Here is a 19260-nt window from a genome sequence, read left to right as displayed (position 1 = left end):
GATCTCTAAGTGATGCCATTTATTTCATTCCCCTGAACCACCTTATTCTTCTCAGCTCTAGGATGTGTTGGAACGAGCAATGGTAATGTAGGACCTGGATAATGTTGTGAAATAAAAATATTTTGCATTAATACTATGAAAGAGAGCAAGTGATCACATTTGATACTTTGGCATTTAAGAAATTCCTGAAGAGTAACTATTTGGTTTGAGGAACTAACAGTGTTTTAAACCAAGATTTGAAACATATTTGAGCAGATTCAGAAAATTCTCACACATGATAAAAACACTCCTCCTCCAACCAGTCTGCACAGTTATTATCATGAATAATTTACATTTCTCTAGGGGATTTTGCTATTTATTGCTCTTAATTATTTGCTTTCCAAGTGCCACTATAGATTCCCTGGGAAAGCCCTTGAGAGAAGGAAGTTGTCACGCTGGGGGAATCATCAGCCTGATGACTCGTTGGCACTAAAGCCACGGGTCTGCGGGTGACAGCAATTACCCTTCATTAGCCCGGCAGAGCTGGTGGAACAAAGTTCTTTTAAATGGGCACTTGACATGGACATTAACTTTATCTTTTCCAAAGAAAAATTTCTTTGCAGGAGCCTGTACAAAAATAGAAAGGGAACATTGAAAAGAGAGGAGAATCACAAGCTGTTTTTATTCTTTGTATTATATCAAATAATATTTTATTAAGTAGCCTAAGAACAATGTGGGCACTGAAAAGAGGAAGTTAGGGGATGCTGCTATCTGAGTTCTGTTACAAAAGATGCTGCTATCTGAGTTCTGTTAAAATCCACTAGGATTTTAATGCCATCGATTCTTAATTTGTAAAGTGGCGTGGGAGATAGTAATGAGGAAGAATTGGACCAAATATAGGAAGTCTTAGTTCAACACCAGGGGGGTGAGACTGAACAAAAGACAGTCTAACTACAGAAAAGAAATGCCATGAAGTGATTGACTCAGGCAATCTAAGTTAAATCCGCAGTCTCTTTAGTTGTCCTTCTAGCATGCAGGGAAAAGTGGTCAAGACTTAAAATTCTCTAGGATCAGAGGAACTGAATGATGGTGAAAAATTCAGATCTGCTGCTGTAGCTCTAGAGAGCCTCCTTACAGGGGTGAGGAGGGGTTTGTGCAAGGATGGTTCTAAGATGCAAAAAGGGCAGCCATCTGGGTCATGGGTGATACACAGATGGCATGCATTAATGCCAATCATCTGGGGGCTTCCAGACTCTTGGTCATTGCCAGTTCCTTACCAGTTGTTAAATATTTTAATACTTAGCTTAGTCTGGGGGTGACTTTAGAGTTCAAGATAGCTACTGACCAGCTGTGTGAACTGATTAGCCTCTTAGACCCTGAATTTTTAATGAGAAGGTTGTACTATAGGACCTCTACATTTTTTACTAATGCATGCATTCTTTGGTGCTCTGAATTATACCTCAGACTCTCATCTCCTGGGGTCCAGGTCAAAACGTTAATTCCCAAACACAGTACACAGTATACAGTGAATGTGTGTGTGTGTGTGTGTGTGTGTGTGTATTTTTTATATCACTGAATACTCATAAACCACAATTCTAATAAACTGAAAATGTCAAGCTGATGGTTCTAAAGAGAGGAGGTAATCTGGATACAAAGCCAGAAACATGATTCTTTGCACAAATCCAGAAGTCTCTATGCGGGTTGACTGGTGACTCCCAATCCTTAAAATTAACAGATTATGCTAATATGCTAATATGTTCCTTTTACAAGAAGCATGGCATGGTGCTATGGTCAGTAAAGGAATAAGAAGTTGGCAGCAACAGAGCTCTGAAATTAATTGGAATCACTAATGAGATACGGGTGATTTAGACACTATTTCTATTCACAAAACCAAGCCCCATTCTGTTGATTTAGGAAGGACTAAAGACTCAGCAAGTGCGTGTTTAGATAACTATGTTAGCAGTAGAGTAGTATGTATATGTCTGTGTATATACACACTTTGACAAATTAATTAAATCTTATTTTTCCTTTATAAGTTGTAGTACAACATCCTTTCTGAAAGCTAAAGATTGTTGTGTGTGTGTATATGTGTGTGTGTATGTGCACATTTAGAACAAGTACAATTTGGCCTGAAAGAGTCAGGTCACTGGTCACACAGTTTCATGACTCATGAAAGGACGCTGCCCTCCAGAGGCTGGCCTTCCTCTCTTCCCTCCAAGTCCTACTTGGTCTGCACAGGCACTGATGCTGGCACATTAGTTAAGTCTCTGCACAAAGGAGGTGTAACATCACTGTCATATTCAGGGTAGTGCTCCCAATCTGTTCCTCTGGGGTGCAAACTGAACTGCTCTTTATCATCCCAACTAACGAGCATGTAACCCTTGGATTAGAAATAGAATTATTACTGGCCTTTTTTAAACCCTGGAGTCAGAACTTAAGTGGGGTTGGGGAGGTGGTGAGCCCTAAAGTGTATAAAACACAACCAAGGCCCATGCTTATCTCAGGATACTTGGGCACAGATGAACTGTCCCTGGAAATATGGAGCTTTCCCACTGAAGAGATGCTGTGACGGTTAATTTTAGGTGTCAGTTTGACTATGTCACAGGGTGTGAGGATGTTTGGTTAAACATTATTTCTGGATGTGTCTGTGAAGGTTTTTCTTGGTAAGATTAGCATTTGAATTGGTACACTGAGCAAAGCCCCTTGCTCTCCCATAGGGAATCATCCAATCCATTGAGGACCTAAATAGAGCCTAAAGGTGAAGGAAGCCAGAGTTCACTCTCTCTAACTGAGCTAAACATCGTCTTCTGCTTTCCTACTGGAGCTTTCCCATAAGTGCTCTGGTCCTTATGTCTTGGGACTATACCCCTGGATGTCAGAACATCCAGAGGTCTTCAGCTCTCAGACAGCAGACTGTGGGTCTTCTCAGTCTCTGTAATTGCTTGAATCAACTCCTTATAATAAATCTCTTTATGCTAGAAATCTCTTTCTAATAAATTTTTTTTCTATATATTGATTCTGTCTTTGGATGACTGGTACAGGTGCATTAATGATTGCATTTCCATAGTCACCAGCTATGACAGGAGCAATTTGGTCAGTGGGAAGCATGCCCAATAATGTCCATGGGTGCCAAACTGACACAGCCCCAAAGATCATGGATCCACTTCTCTCCCGATGCCATTTGGTGATTGGTTCACTTCCAGATTGAGGGTTCTGAACCAAGAGGCAGCACTTTCTTTGCTTTTTGGCAGTAGAAACAGCCATTTGAGATTATCGGGAGGACTACTCTGTAATATCATGTATAATTTTTGGCAGATCCTGACCTAGTCTATTTTGTGTATTTTAGGGACAACAAACAATTTCTAATCCAGACACAATACAGGGTGGGTGCCTGGGTGGCTCAGTTGGTTAGGCTTCCAACTCTTGGTTTCGGCTCAGTTCATGATCTCGGAGCTGTGAGATTGAGCCCCGAGTGGGCTCTACTCTCAGCGCGAAGTCTTCTTGAGTTTTTTTTCCCTCTCCTCTTCCCTCCCTCACTGTTCCTCTCCCTGCTTGAGTGCTCTCTTTCTCAAATAAGTAAATAGAATCTTTAAAAAAAAATCCAGAGATAATAAAGAAAAAACTTGGATAAAAATTATAATAATAATAGACTGTTGAATCCAGGGATACCTTATGTCTGCAGTCTTGGGTACGAGCAGCTAGAAGTCTGTTTCTTGGGCAGCATGGTAAAGAATATCTTCAGGAAAGACAGCAAAAGGTGGAAGAGGATGCTAGATCAGGACCAGGGATTGGCTGAGCACCCACCATCCTCTCTACTTGGAGCTCAGTTCACCACGGAGAAGTAAAAACCACTCATTCAAGCACCTTGTATTTATTAAGTGCCTACCTTATGCCAGGCACTGTTCTGGGCACTAGTTGTGACCGAAACAGACTAAAATCTTGCTTTCATTTGTTTTATATTCCAGTGGTGCTCAATCAGTATGTGGAAATGCTATTGAGACACAGCATAGTGTATTAGAATGGGAATGGGCTTTGGAATCAGACCAACTGTTTAAAACCCAGCTTCACCACTTTCTAGATGTTATTACTGGGATAGTTAAGACCAACCAAAATAAAAAAACTTTATATCTCAGTTTCCTCATCAGTAAAGTGGGGAGGATAATTACTATTTTGCATGGTTGTCATAGGAATTGAAAATAATGTATGTAAAGTCCTTGGCCCAGGTCTAGTACACAGGTGATTTTTATTGCCATTGGTGGCAGACAGAATTATTTAAAGACAGAAAGGAGGAAGAGTTAGTATTCATCTTTTTCCCACCTCCCATTTGAATGTCCCTGTTTGTTATTCCTTTTTACTTAGAGAACTTAGAAACCAGTTTTGTTGAACTTCTGGTTATTGGATGGAAAATAGGAGGCACTGAAGAGACAGAAGACAAGATGCATGATATGGCTCATAAGAGAGCTACACATGAGTAGTGATTTCAAATGCATGCCTGCCCAGAGGAGAAATGCCAGCACAGCAGTGTTAACCTTTTTCTGGTTTCCTAGGGGAGTTTGTCAAGGAAGTCGCCCACTGGGTATGTCTCCAGTACTTCCTTCAGAGAGTACAAGTGTTGGAAGCTCCTATTTCAAGGACCCAAGCAGGAATTCAAGGAAGAGAAGAGATTACTCTTATACTTAACTTACTGTCATCATTGTTATTATTTGTTTTTCTGTTTGTCAGTGGACAGATGGTCCTAATTCTCACTTGGAAGATCCTAAGAGGTATGTACGATGCCTACACAGAAGTCAGGGAAAAAATAAGTACACCTTGGAAAGAGGCTCAAATATCATATTCTTAGAGTTTATCTTTTCTTTTCTCACTGTTTCTCTATCTCTCTCTGTGTCTGTGTCTCTTTGGTCACCTTGTAAATATCTACTTTTATATTAATTATGAACTACAATACCCACTGTCTCTAGGTACTTTCTCTGTTTGGTGTAAGACAATCAGAGTTCCCCACCCTACCCCCAGCCTCTCTGGCACCTGCAGCACCTTGCCTTTGCTCGGCAGAATCATCCTATTTCAATCACAGATGTGTTTATGACATTGTAATCAGAGCAAAGGACCTTGTTTTTTTCATGTGCTGGGTTTATTTATTCACTTTTTTTTAACCAGTGAAAAGATTTCATTTGTCATTCTAATTGCTTTTATCTTTAATTTCTTAAAAGAATGATGACTCCTATTTAAATTATTAGAAAAATTTCCTCATGTGGAGTGAGGAAGTCTTTTTCCAAATAAAATTTTTTTTAAAGATTTTATTTATTTATTTGACAGACAGAAATCACAAGTAGGCAGAGAGGCAGGCAGAGAGAGAGGAGAAAGCAGGCTCCCCGCCGAGCAGAGATCCCAATGTGGGGCTCGATCCCAGGACCCTGGGATCATGACCTGAGCCGAAGCCAGAGGCCTTAACCCACTGAGCCACCCAGGCGCCCCCCAGATAAAATTTTTTAAAACAAATCCTTCCCCGCCAATTTGTTATACTCTGTTGTAAATCCCAGGGATAAGCTTTCTTTCTCTGCATGGGAAAACAAGATGATAGAAAAGATTCATCTAAACTGTCAATTTCAAAATTATGGGTGAACTGGGGAAGCACCATTCCTGAGAGGCCATTGGGTAGGTAGTTAATTCCTATCCAACCAATCTCAATTCACTGATTTATTATCTATCTAAATCTGGGAGGGGAAGGGAGGTTACAAAGGGTTGAGAGGATTCATAGAAGTTGATCTGTGCTGTGCTTGAAGGCAAGACTTATGATTAGCATGTAAACAGTATGCCATTTCCTTACCTAATGGCCATACTTTTATTTCCACTATTCAATTACAAAAAGAAAATCAGTAGGTGTGAAATAATCTGGGACCTGGCCTTTTGGAATTAGAAATATATAAACTGGGGAAGAGAGAGTGAATTGAGGATCAATAGAAGCACCTGAGCCCACTCCATGAGGTCGACACAAATTCATGGATCATTGTGGCGTCAGAAATAGGAAATGGTTCTTTTCTTTTTTTTTTTTTTTTGGATGGCTCTTTGCACACTTGGGCAACTGGAGGCAAGGTGAAAGTAGCAGAACTGAAATGTGCAGACCATTCTCAGAAGCAATTCATCTATGGAGACTCTGAGGTTGGATTTGTGACCTAGAATGCCCACAGGATTCAGGAGGAGATTGTAAAGGAATGAGACAGACAAAACCCTGGTAAACAGCAAAAGATATCAGGAAAGGTGAAGGCCATCAGGGAGCTTGTGCCCTGTGTGAAGACATATTCCTATTCAGTCTCCAGTGTTGCTATGTGAGGTTAGGTAGTGAGCAGGCTTGGAGGTTGTGTCTTTCCACAATGTCAGATGTATTCAGTGGTAAAGCAAGGTTAACATAATTGCAAAGCAGTTTCAGGATTCCAAACTCAAAGACATTTCACTCCACTTTTAACTCGGCTTCCTACAATCGCACAAAGCAAAACACCATATGAAGTCACAACAAAGGGTACAACAAGGGGAAGGAAGTTAACCAACCAAATACGAAGTCAGTCCAAGAGTGTGCAGTTAAGAGAAGACATCTGTCTGGTCTGGGTCAACTCTCAGCACAAGGTCTTATTGTGTTTAAGCAGTGGAGAAGCTCTTTTATGTTCAAAGATCAATCGGGCAGAGCCTTTGGCGGCAGTTGCCTTTTAGATACGGTCGAACGTGAAAGGGTCAGCATCTGGGAAGTCTGACAGCTTGCTGCAAAAATCCTTCCTTTTTAAAGAAGTTTAATCAGTCCCGGGCCTTTGCCAACTGCCGGTTATCAGTTCTGGGTATTGTCAGCCTGTTCTGGTTTTGGTGATATCTGGTCTTAGTTGCAAAGCCCTTAGCTGCTTATGTCACTGACTGTTAAGTCACTGCTTGTTGTGAATGACTCCATTTTTACTTTCTACGGGTTATGATCCCAGTAGTCCAAGATCTTGCAATATTTTAAATAAGTTATTTAAAGAGGGTTTCCTGTGCAATCCCCTAATTCCAAAACTCTCAATTCAACTAATTTAAATTTTAAAACTTTGTGCAGGTTAGACAAGGTTTCTATTGTAGGAGCCTACTTAGCCAGAGCGACTCCGTCTCAGTTAAACAGCCATTTTGTTGTTTGTGCAGTAAAATTTAAACTGACCCTGCCCCCCACCCCCCCACCCCCGCCCCAAGGAACTTACTTAAAAGCAAGTCTGGGAAACCAGTAAAATATGGTCAACCAGTCCCTGATAACAGAGCCCAAATACAAGGACGGGTCAGGTCAGGTAGAGATAACAGAACCCAGAATGCAAGGATGAGTCAGTCAGGTCAGGTGGAGACAATCTCATTGGCCAGGCCCAACCACATGGCCTTTGCTCTATAAAAGCTAGTCTGTGAAGCTCGGGGTGGTTGCTCTCTCCGTAAGAGACGGCCCTGGCCAGTCGGTTTGATTCTCGGTGCTGGCGAGAAATAAAGCTTTGCTTGACCTTCGCTTTGTATCAGTCTTGCTCCTTTGATCACGGACCCCATCACTATGACTTGAATTTAGGCCATCAGCTACGAGTACTCACCTCTGCCATCTGATGAGGAATAATGGAGGTTTTTCTGAGCAAAAGGGGGATGACATTTATTCTTTTATTCATCCATTTAATATCTATCTGTTGAGTACCTACTATATCCTAAATTCTGTGACATAGTACCAGCCTTTATAAAACTTACATTCTAGTGAGGAGATAAACAACGAATGAAAAAAGAAATAAGTGACATAATACAGGTAATGATAAGTTTTATGGAAAACAGAAATTAGGCTAAAGGTACAGAGGAGGGTGAAGGGTACTATCTTAAATATCACCGGCAAAGGTCTCTATGAGTAGATTTTGTCAGAACAGAGACTCACAGAAAATAAGGGGGTGTGTTGTTCAGTGTGTGTATGTATAGAGTGGGAGTTGGAAGAAGGAAGCCCCAGGAAGTGCAAACACTTAGAGGAAAAAGTGTGCTTTTATTGTATCTGAAGGAGGAAGGCCAGGAGGGCTGCAGCAAGTTGACCAGCAGTCCAGTCAGAATCAGAAGCAGCAAGAATTCATATCATATGGGCCTCCTAGAGCTGGTCTTAAATGCTGGGCTTCTTTCAAAGCCCATTTCAAAGAGGGATAGTTGAAACAACAGGGAAAATATCGATAGTTTTTGAAGCTGGAAGATGGGTACATGGATTACCAGAGGGATTGCTGTATCTTCTACATTTGTGTAAGTTGGGTCACTTTTAAAACAAAATTTTAAAAAGTTCCAGTTCAAGTTCTATATTTCCCTTTCTAGTTCTGGTTGTTTCTCTGAAGTTCTAAAATACCTTATTTTTTAAAAATAACTCAATCAAATAGTGCCTTGATTTTGTGATTTATTCACTGTGCTGTGTATGGCTTTTCTTCTCAATTAATTTGTAAATACTTGAAATCAGGACCATGATTCATATTTTTTTTCTGTCTCAGTATTTAGCGCATTGCTAGACCCACAGAATTCACTTAATAAATATTAGTTGATGGTGGATTCTTCTAATATTTGAGTGTTTTCTTTAAGCCCAGCTGTGTGATAGATAAGGGTGAGAGGAGGGATACTAAGATATGATTCTTGCCCTTTAGGAACTTCCAACGTTCAGGTAAACACTGACAGTACAGGACAGAATGTTGAAAATTCATTAGCATGGATGTAGTAAATGTAAAAAGGGAATTTAAGGGCTAGTTATGAAGAAAAAATGTTGACTCTTTCATGTAAACTGCTCTGTTCATCCTCACAGTTTTCATTTCTTGGTTGCCAAGTGAAAGCAAAATGAAACGAAAAGACAAATAAAAACTTGTACTCCCAGGAGACTCTTAGTTCTGGGAAACAAACTGAGGGTTGCTAAAAGGGAGGTTGGTGGGACGATGGGGTAACTGGGTAATGGGCATTAAGGAGGCACGTGATGTGATGAGGCCTGGGTGTTATATACAACTGAGGAATTATTGAACACTGCATCTGAAACTACTGATGTACTATATGTTGGCTAATTGAATTTAAGTTTAAAAACTTGTATTCTACTATGGTGAGCTTAATTTGATCTGATAAGCTTTTAATAGTTCCTTTGGGCTATGTTCAGTGTTTTTAAGGAAAAATACACTAGTGTCTTAGATATATTTGTTTTCTTTTTCTCTCTCCATGATTGAAGCAAAAATTGCACTGGACAAAGTTCAATGGGTAAGGAAGATTTTATTTAAGGCTATTGCAGTAGGGGTGAGAGATCAGAACTCAGTTTGAACTCAATCCCTCTGAAATGAAGAGTGTGAGGATTTTTAAGCATTCCCAAAGGAAACTTTCTCCTGTTTTTGAGACAGGAGGTAGTTTTATAAGTGTCTGCTGAAGTTAGGTTCACAGGAACCAGGAGATAGGGGCGCTGTCTCCCTTGATGCTTACATTTCAAAAAGATGGTTCCTAAATCCTTGAGAAAGACATTTCTGGGTTGTAAAACTAGCAAGAAGCTTTTTAAAAGATTTACATATATTTCAAAGAGGCAAAGAAAAAATTTATGATGATAAATTTTCTTAAGTAAATGCTATAAGGAAAGGAAGGTCAGACTGAGGTCCATCTTGGGCACCAGCTTTTCCTCTCCAACATGGCATTTGGGGGTATGGGAAGGTACGTGGCTTGTGTAGTATCTTGGTGACCAGGAAGGTGTGGTTCTCACTTGTAGTTTCTCTGTCTCCATGGTGATGTCTCTCATCTGCCTGGCTGTTGACCATCCCACTTGCCCTTATGGCTGAAGTGTGCAACAGGTATGCCTCATTTTCCAGTCTTTTTCTTGGCTTGATAAATGTCTAGAGCAATGTCTCTCAACCATGGGTGATCCTTCCATCCCCAACCAAGTAGGGAAGATAGTGGTGGGGTGGGCACAGACAGTATGTGAGATAAGGTCTCCATGAGTCAAAACATGAACTGGAACAAAATCTTTTGCTTTCAGGATCTTTTTCAATGTATATAACATTCCTTCTTTTTCCTAAGCATACATTTGAAGAGGTAAATGGAACATCCATGCTGATTCTAACTCCACTCCTCTCTTCCCCTTTTTGTCTCTCTTCTTCCTATAACACTCTGGGACTGACTGAAACAGCCTTCTCTTTTGTCTTCCCTACTTGATCTTCTCATCTTTCCAGAGGGCAGAAAACTTGGGGCCCAGCCTGTATAGGAGGAAGGGACTAAATCCTTAGGGGAGACTATTAAAGTGTTTAAGATCTCAAGGCTTAATTCTTGATAAGGGAATTTGGAAAATCTTCTGTCTAGTCTGTTATTTAAGCTTATTGTTATGCCGTGGAATTTAAATCTCAAGTTTTGGCCTCAGAGGGTGGAAGGCTACAAGACAAGATGATATAAGAAGAAAATTAAAATGCATCAGTTTAATATTTGCAAAATGGGATCTCCATTGCAAATATCTACTTCTGTTTTAGAAGGTGTTAAGGAGAGTATCTTGGCATGGGTGAACTATGACCTTAAAGGAAGAGTACAGCAAGAGATAAGGAAGTTTGAATATAGTCTGAGTAAGGTAGGAAAGCCAAGAGGTAGAGAAATTTTCAAGTAAATAAAATCAGATTGATTTAAAATCTGAAAATATCACTGGAGTGAAGTGGGAAACTCTCCTCAGGAGATTTTAAAACTCTGGAGTTTGTGCAGGTCCAGGTGACATAATTTCTCAGAAATATCTCTCAGCTAGTGGGTGAATTCTAGTTTTCATTATGCAGAACCCATGTTATATTCTCAACATGACAGTATGTAATCAAGCAGTGTAACCAAGACTAGTATCATCACCAGGCAGAGGAAATCCTGTTGGAACATTAGATGGCTTAAGATTTCAAAAAGTTGCACTAAGATGTAAGTTCCCTAAGTTCCCTCTCCTCTTTCTCCCTCTTAACACCCAATGCACACCACACCCATACCTATCCTCTTAATTAAGTTCAGGCTATAGGTAATTGAGGTATATACAAAACATATGAAATCATCTCAGCAACTTATTTTTGAGAGAGTATGAAAATGTCTACATATCAGTATGTTGACTTTTCATCAGCCAGATAGTGTGATGAGAAGCCCCAGGATACAAATTTTCTTAGATACGTTATGATGAGCACTCATCTGTGCACACAGAGCCCATGAGGTTCTCCATCTGTACAAGCAGCCCATAATTCAGTTATTTACACCACACTTCTCTTTGAGATATGCTTTTTTTTTTTTTTTTTTTTTTTTTTTTTTTTTTTTTTTTTTTTTTTTTTTTTAGAGAGAGAGAGGAAGTGTGAGCAGGTGCAGGAGGGACAGAGAGAGAGAGAGAGAATCTTAGGCAGGTTTCACACCCAGCAGAGAGCCCTACTTGGGGCTTGATTCATGACCCTGATATCATGACCTGAGCCAAAATCAAGACTCCCATGCTTAACCAACTGAGCCACCCAGGTGTCCTGGGATGCCTTTTAATGTATAGTGATCAATACACGTGAACGAGTACTTTTATTTAAATGCCATCTCATAAAAACAGGCAACATAGCTAACCTTTTCCCTGAGCAAGTCTATTCTAATGCACTTGTCACAGATGGCAAAACCTCTCTTCATCCCAGTCACTTAACCGAATCCACTCACATTTATTTCCCTAAAAGCTGCTTACTGTCCATTGAAGAAAGGAAACATGCAGAAACAATTTTATAAGCAAAAAAAACACCTTGGAATACACAAAAAATCAAGTTGTTTTTTTTTCCTAGGCTATCTTCTCAGGAGTTTAATCTCTTGGTCTTTGAGTTTCAAAGCTAATGGTCTGTCAGTGGGACAAGTCAAGATAGAGCACATATACATACTGTGAGGTGAATGCAAAAAGGGAGGGGGAGAAGAGAACTTTTTGGAAATTCTATCCTCCATTCTCAATTTTTCCTGATGATTTTTCAAAAAATTTCTGGCCTTGAAAACTAATTTTCTCTCTCTCTCTTTTTTTTTTTTTTTGTATTTTTAGACCAAGTAGGGTGAAGGACAATGATACAAAATAACAAAGTCACCAGTCATGAAAATTATTATCTTCAAACCCTGCTTACCATTATTTGCCATTTGAAAACATCTCTCTACAGTGTTTCTTTCCACTTATTTTGAGTGTCTGATCAATGTTTTGCATGTGATACAGACCATTTGATTAGTCACAAAATATAAAAGTCACAAAATATAATTTTGTGAAAAGTCACAAAATATAATTTCCTTTTTTTTTTTTTTTTTTACAATTTTTGTCCTAATATATGTCAGAGGTGGAATCCTGAAGTTATGCAGTTTCACAGTTTTTAGATTTTTCTCCTTACCTCCATCTCTCTTTTCTTGCCCCTCACTCTCTCTCTTCTTTCTCTCTATAGTTGAAATAAGGGAACTTTGACATTAGCCTGAATTGGATTTAAGTCCCTCTTCTCCCAGACACTAGCTATTTAGTCTTGAGTGAGTAAGTTAATTTTTTAAATACATCTGTTGAAAAGTGGTATGATATTGCTTTCCTTGAATGGTTTCTTTAAGATTATAATTTATCTAACAAATATTTTTTACCCACTGTATGTAAGAAACTATATTGAGGTGCTTATCACTGTGTTTTGACAAGGGTATCCAAACACTATCTAACAAATAGTCTAATTATTTGGCCTTAAAAATTAGCAGACTTTATCATGGGCAAAGCCAGGGCAAGTTGCTAGTTATGACTTGTGATATAACTTCCTGATGCAATAGGGACAGGTCTATTCCAGGGCAGTTGACTTATAATCCATGTTAGTTATTGTCCATGGAAAGAGTATAGCTTCAGCTGTGAGCACTTTAATCCTGTAACACTCCAAACTCCTCCCAGTTGTCATCATGACAAGCCATTTGGTTTAAAGACAAAAAATGGGTGACATAATGAACTTCTGTATATGTATTTATTTAGTATACAAATGTATATGGCCTTTAGTTCTATTCCTAGGTTGAGGATATATGTGGAAGACTTACTTATCAAAAAGCTGTGCTAAAAAATTAGTGGGATAGAGTTAAAAAGGCTAAGACCTAACAGAAAACCTTCCTGTGTTTCTTTATATTGGTATTTCCCACCTGCCCAGCCTTTCCCCTTTCTCATCCCACAATTAAGTTTTAAGATTTCATTAACATTTATTTTCTACGAAACAATGGAACTTGTTTATTTTGCAGCTGTCAGGTAAAATAACTGATCAGCACCCATTAGGAGCTAAACAAATTACATATCACTTTTCTGGGCACAGAATATTCCAGGGGTTAAGGGGCATGTTATAGTGGTTAAGAGTGCTGGCACTCAAATTCCAGGTGTGTTATGTCCTGGTGTGTCCTTGTGAAAGTTATTTATCATCACTGAGTCTTGAGTCCTTGTCAGTAAAATAGGGTTTGTTGAGAGGATCAAACAGAATTATGACCTATAATACTTAATACGGTGCCTGTGTATAGTAGGTACTTGAAAAATTGTAGATCTTATTACTACAACTACATAGGACTTTAATCTGAATTATAACTAGGTACATTGCAGGGAACCCTCTCATATGTGATTTTTTTTAAAGGTTTTATTTATTTATTTGTCAGAGAGAAAGCATAAGCAGGGGGAGCGGCAGGTAGAGGGAGAAGTAGGTTCTTCCATGAGCAAAGAGCCCAGTGGGGGACTTGATCCCAGGACCCTGGGATCATGACCTGAGCCAAAGGCAGACGCTTAACTAACTAAGTCACCCAGGCATCCCCATATGTGAAATTTTTATTGGCCATTCATATACTATGTTGATTTAGAGGGTCTTCTTATTTAAGACTGATTTATAAATGTATGGATTTCAGAACTGGACTTCTCTTATTGCTTAAAATAAAAGGTTCAGTGTACTTCAGGATATTGTGGGGAATTAGGGAAAGCTTCCTAGAAGAACTTATTTCCAAATTGAGGCTTAAAAGTTGAAGAGAAGTCAGATAGGTGAGAATGAAAGGGAAACCCATTCTGGGCAGAAGTAACAACATACACTTAAACCTGAGGATGATGGTAAACAAGGCAAATTCAAAAAGATGAAAAGCATTCAGTATGCTATCACATAGCATGCTGCATTTGGAGAATATTCAGAAATGAGCTGGAAAGATGAGTCAGTTCAGGTCTCAAAGGGTTGTGCAAGCCATAGTAAATATTTTGGACCTTATTCTAAAGCAAAGGGTAGACAGTGCTGGGTATTAAGAAAAGGAGAGAAATAATTAGGTCTGTATTTAGGAAAATATATCTGGGCAACAATGTGGAAAATAAGTGGCAAGTTAAGATGGAGGATGGAGCATGGAGGAGAGAAGTTAAGAAGCTGCTGTTCAGTTGTCCAAGTTAGTGAAAACAGTTGCCTGGAAAAGAGGAATGGGAGTGACAATGGAGAAAGTGAATTTGGGTATAGATTCAATAGGACATGGTGATGGATTAGATATCAGTGAATAATAAAAAGAGAAGATGATGACAATTACCATGTGTCTTGCTAAGACACTGGCACCACCACTAGGGAACACAAAGGAACAGTTTGTCTCAGGTAGGATATAATGGGTTCAGTTCCATTTTGGACAAGCTGGTTGTACCTCTATGTGGAGATGCACAAGTAGCTGGATGTGTGAGTTAGAAGCTCAGGAGAATTCAGGGGGAGATTTGAAATCTAGATTAATTACAGAAGGATGGGTACAATGAAAAGGCAGAGTCATAGTTGATAACCACCTTACCCACAATCATTCAGGTCTTATTGATCTAGACAAGTGTCCCTAGACTCATGACATAAGGCTATCATTCTCTGTCCTGGCCAACGGTTAGACTAAATAGGAGAACTTATTCATTTATTTGTTTATTTATTTATTTATTTATTTATTTTAGAGAAAGCAAGGTCAGGGGCAGGGGAAGATGGAGAGAGAAACCCAAGCGGACTCCGTGCTGAGCACAGAGCCCCATGTGGCGCTTGATCTCATGATGCTGAGATCATACCCCAGCCTATACCAAGAGTTGGGAGCTTAACCAACTGTACCACCCAAGTGCCCCTTGGAAGCTCAGGAGAAAAGTCTGAGCTGTTAATATATATTTTTGAATCATCAGGACAAACATGACAGTTAAAGCCATGGTAGTAGCTATGATGACCCAAGAAGAATTGAGGATCTCATAACCTTAAGGAACAGGGTTATAACCTTTAACATTTACATGATAAAGAGAGAGAGAGAGAAAAGACTGGAAAAGACTGTGAAAGTATGACAGCAAGGAAGTAAGAGGAAAACCATGAGAGGGTGGGGTTCCTGCGGTGGGCAGGGAACATTTCAGGGAGGGTGAAGTGGTCTCCAATGTCAACATGACTACTGAGAAATCACATAAAATAAAAGAGGAAAGAAACAGTGGGTAGGAATGGGTAGGAAAGAGAATGTGGAGAAACCAAGGGAGGATAATTCTTTTAAGATGTTTGGTTATGAATGGGTGACTAGGGAATTTGATGGAGTAGAGAGATTTTTTTTTTTTTTTTTTTTTTTTTGTGATGGGAACACTGGGGCAGGTTAATTGCAAAGGGAAGGAGCCAGTAGAGTGAGAGATTGAAGATACAGGGGTGAGAAGATACCTGAAAGATCCAAGTCCTGGGGAAAGTGAGAGGACAAAATTCAGGCACAGCAGACGATTGATATTAGGGGAAGAGATCCATTTTTTCTGAATGGGAGGGAAAGATAGGGGGGTGGATGCAGGTTAGTGTGCAGGTCTAGTCTAGGAATTGAGAAATTGTTTTCTCTGAGAAGGAGAAGAAACCACCTGCTGTGTACAAAGGCATAAGTTAGCATGACTGCAGTTGTGAGAAGTGATGGTCATAAAGCATCTCCTTCAATGAATGAAAGAGGGCTTAGTGAGGGAAGGGCAGAAATTTTGCCTGTGGCACTAAGAGCTCTGATCAAGTAGGAGCTTATGATTTTCAAGTGGAGCCTGTCTTCACTTGCAGTGCAGGGGACTATGTGGTTTCTCTCCAGCATCCTGGTGTGGGCTCAGAGACCTGGGCACGTGGATTCATTGAAGGTTGAGGGTTTTCTTGTAGGCAAGTCTTTGGAAAGAAAATGGAGTAAAGGAAGTAGGTAAGACAATAGCTGATATGATAGAGTCTGAAATCCATGATGGAAAGGAAAGAGAGTGAAGATAGAAGGCTGATGATTGAAAAGGAAAACAATGAGAGGGGAAGTCAAAGAAGAGTCTTGGTGAAGTCAGACAGCAGCTGGAATGGGAGGGAGTACCTGAGTGGAAAAGCTGAACAGGTAGGTAGTTATGGAAAAAGAAGGAATTTTATTGAGGAGGCTTACTGACGACCTTGCTGAATTCTGCCTTTTATCTTGCTCAATTTGGCTGAAGCTATTTAATAGTTATGGTTAGAAATCTCCTAAAATTATAAATGGAATGTTTCTCACCTTGCCATAAGATGTTCAGAGAATGGTAAATGTAAATATCAATGTGAGAGAACTGAATACAGTGGTTAAGAGCTCAAGATTTGAGGTTGGGTAATTGGGTTAAAATCCTGTCTCTTGAACCCATTTTCTTATTCATAAAATTGGAGACAAAATGGTATTTACTAAAGAAAAATAGTGAATTGACTCAATCCATGTAATGTATTTAGAATAGTTTTTGGTACATGGTAAGTACCCAGTAAATTTTAGCTATTATTACCATTACCATTATTATTAGAACTTATATCCTGCTAGTTCCAAAAATGGCCATCGAGACAATGTTGTTTAACTAGCTCATTTTACAGATGAGGAACCTGAGGTTCATCAACAAATACTGACATTCCCAAGTCAGGCAATAGACTTAGATCTAGGTCCAGTTCTCTAGATTCTTAGTCATTCTTTATCCTTTCTGTGTTATGATGTTCAGATTTTAACTACTTACACAGAACCAGACCTGCCCATTGGCCCCGCTGCTCAGACAGAGGAAGGCATAACACAGAGATGCCCAGCAGAGAGTTCCTCCCCAGGCCTCTCCTGTTCCTTGCACCATAGTATGAGGCAGTTTTGCACGAGAGGCAGTGCAAGCAGACTCAGAGATCCATGGCAAGGTCACCAAACTGCCCCTTCATGGGCCTCGTGCCATCTCATCATAACACAGACCATTGCACTTTCACAAGCTTCGGAGCATTTTTGGTGATTCTATGAAATGAAGGCAGCAGCCATTCCCCTCCAGTTTACTGTCCTGTCCAGATGGTGCAAGAAAAGATATAATTGAAGTCATTGGTGGTATTTTAAAGTCGGGACTCCGTAAGCACTGACACTTTCCAGCCTTTGATTGTTTACAAAGTCTTCCAGCCAAAACTGGATGCAAACTGACCTGTCCTGGTCTGAAGTAATGGAGCTAATGCTGAGAAAAATTGGTGATTACTTTCTCAAGGCCTATGCCTCCAAAGATGGTATGCACAAATTTTTCTGACTGATGGCCTCTGGATCTCTGTCATGACCAAATACTCAGGCAATCCTTCTTGAGATGTGTATCACCTCTGAAATTTGCCTAAGTTGATTATTAAAGAACTTAAACGGAACCCTTGAAAATTATACAGAGTAAATCATGCTGATGAGATTTCCAAACCAATTTTGGGTTCAGGTGGCCTAATTTAGTTTAAATCCCTGTGTGCTCCAAAGCAGAATCTTGATTTGTGGTTTCTCAGCTGTGGCATCAGCCTTCCCACACAATAGTCAGGTTTTTCGTTTTGTTTTATTTTGTTTTGATTTGTTTTGTAGTGGCTGGTACTGTTATTTTTTTCTTTCTAATTAAAATTTGAAACAAAGGCTATGTGAGTTATTTAGAGTTGCCACATTTGACATTGTGTTGTGCCTTTAGGGCTAGAGAAGTAGTTGTTAACCTCCATCATGTATCAGAATTACCTGGTAAGCTTTTACAGAACATAGATCTCTGGGTGTTATTTTTCAAATACAAGGCTGTTCAAATGTAAGGCAAAGCTGAGAGTCATTGCTCTGGACACATGCTTCTCACATTTTAACGTGCACTGGAATTCTTATTCCTTAAATTGTGATCTGTAGACCTGCCCCATCAACATCATCACTCAGCATATTAGAAATGTAAGATCTCAGATCCTACCCTAGACCTACTGAGTCAGAATCTGTACTTTATCAGGATCCCAGATGTGTCATGTACACACTAAAGCTTGAGAAGCAGTGCTCTGAAGAGTCTTCTTTCCTTTTTTAGACCATGATTTAGATATGCTGTCACCAAATAGATGTTGTGCCTGAGTCATGGCATGGAAATCCTAACAACTAGACTTCCTGAGTCAAAGATCATCAAAGGCTTTTTCCATATTACTATATTAGTATATTCCATATTTCCATATTATTATAAAATTCATATAATATGAATTTTCAAAAAAGTGAGGTAAAAAACTGTATATAAAGAATGATTCCAGGAGCGCCTGGGTGGCTCAGTTGGTTAAGCATCTGCTTTCAGCTGGAGTCATGATACCAGGGTCCTGGGATCAAGTCCTGCACTGGGCTTCCTGCTCAGTGGAAAGCTTGTTTCTCCCTTTTCCTCTGCCTCTTTCTCTGTCTCTCAAGAATAAATATATAAAATCTCTTTTTTTTTAAAAGGAGAATGATTCCAGTTATACAAAATGCAAACAAAAATAAAGGAAATATATATTATCTCTGTATTATAAAAATATGGGTGACTTTTTTATATTATTTGTATCTTTTTCTTATTAATTTCTTTTCAGCGTAAGAGAATTCATTGTTTATGCACCACACCCAGTGCTCCATGCCATATGTGCCCTCCATAATACCCACCACCTGGCTCCCCCAACCTCCCACCCCCCGCCCCTTAAAACCCTCAGATTGTTTTTCAGAGTCTATAGTCTATCATGGTTCATATCCCCTTCCAATTCCCTCAACTCCCTTCTCCTCTCCATCTCCCCTTGTCCTCCATGTTATTTGTTATGCTCCACAAATAAGTGAAACCATATGATAATTGACTCTCTCTGCTTGACTTATTTCACTCAGCATAATCTCTTCTAGTCCCATCCATGTTGCTACAAAAGTTGGGTATTTATCCTTTCTGATGGAGGCATAATACTCCATAGTGTATATGGACCACATCTTCCTTATCCATTCGTCCGTTGAAGGGCATCTTGGTTCTTTCCATAGTTTGGCGACCGTGGCCATTGCTGCTATAAACACTGGGGTACAGATGGCCCTTCTTTTCATTACATCTGTATCTTTGGGGTAAATACCCAGTAGTGC

This window comes from Enhydra lutris, unplaced genomic scaffold (assembly GCF_002288905.1).
Source record: "Enhydra lutris kenyoni isolate GAN:26980312 unplaced genomic scaffold, ASM228890v2 scaffoldscaffold63, whole genome shotgun sequence".
NCBI lineage: Eukaryota > Metazoa > Chordata > Mammalia > Carnivora > Mustelidae > Enhydra > Enhydra lutris.
This window is presented reverse-complemented; position numbering follows the sequence as displayed.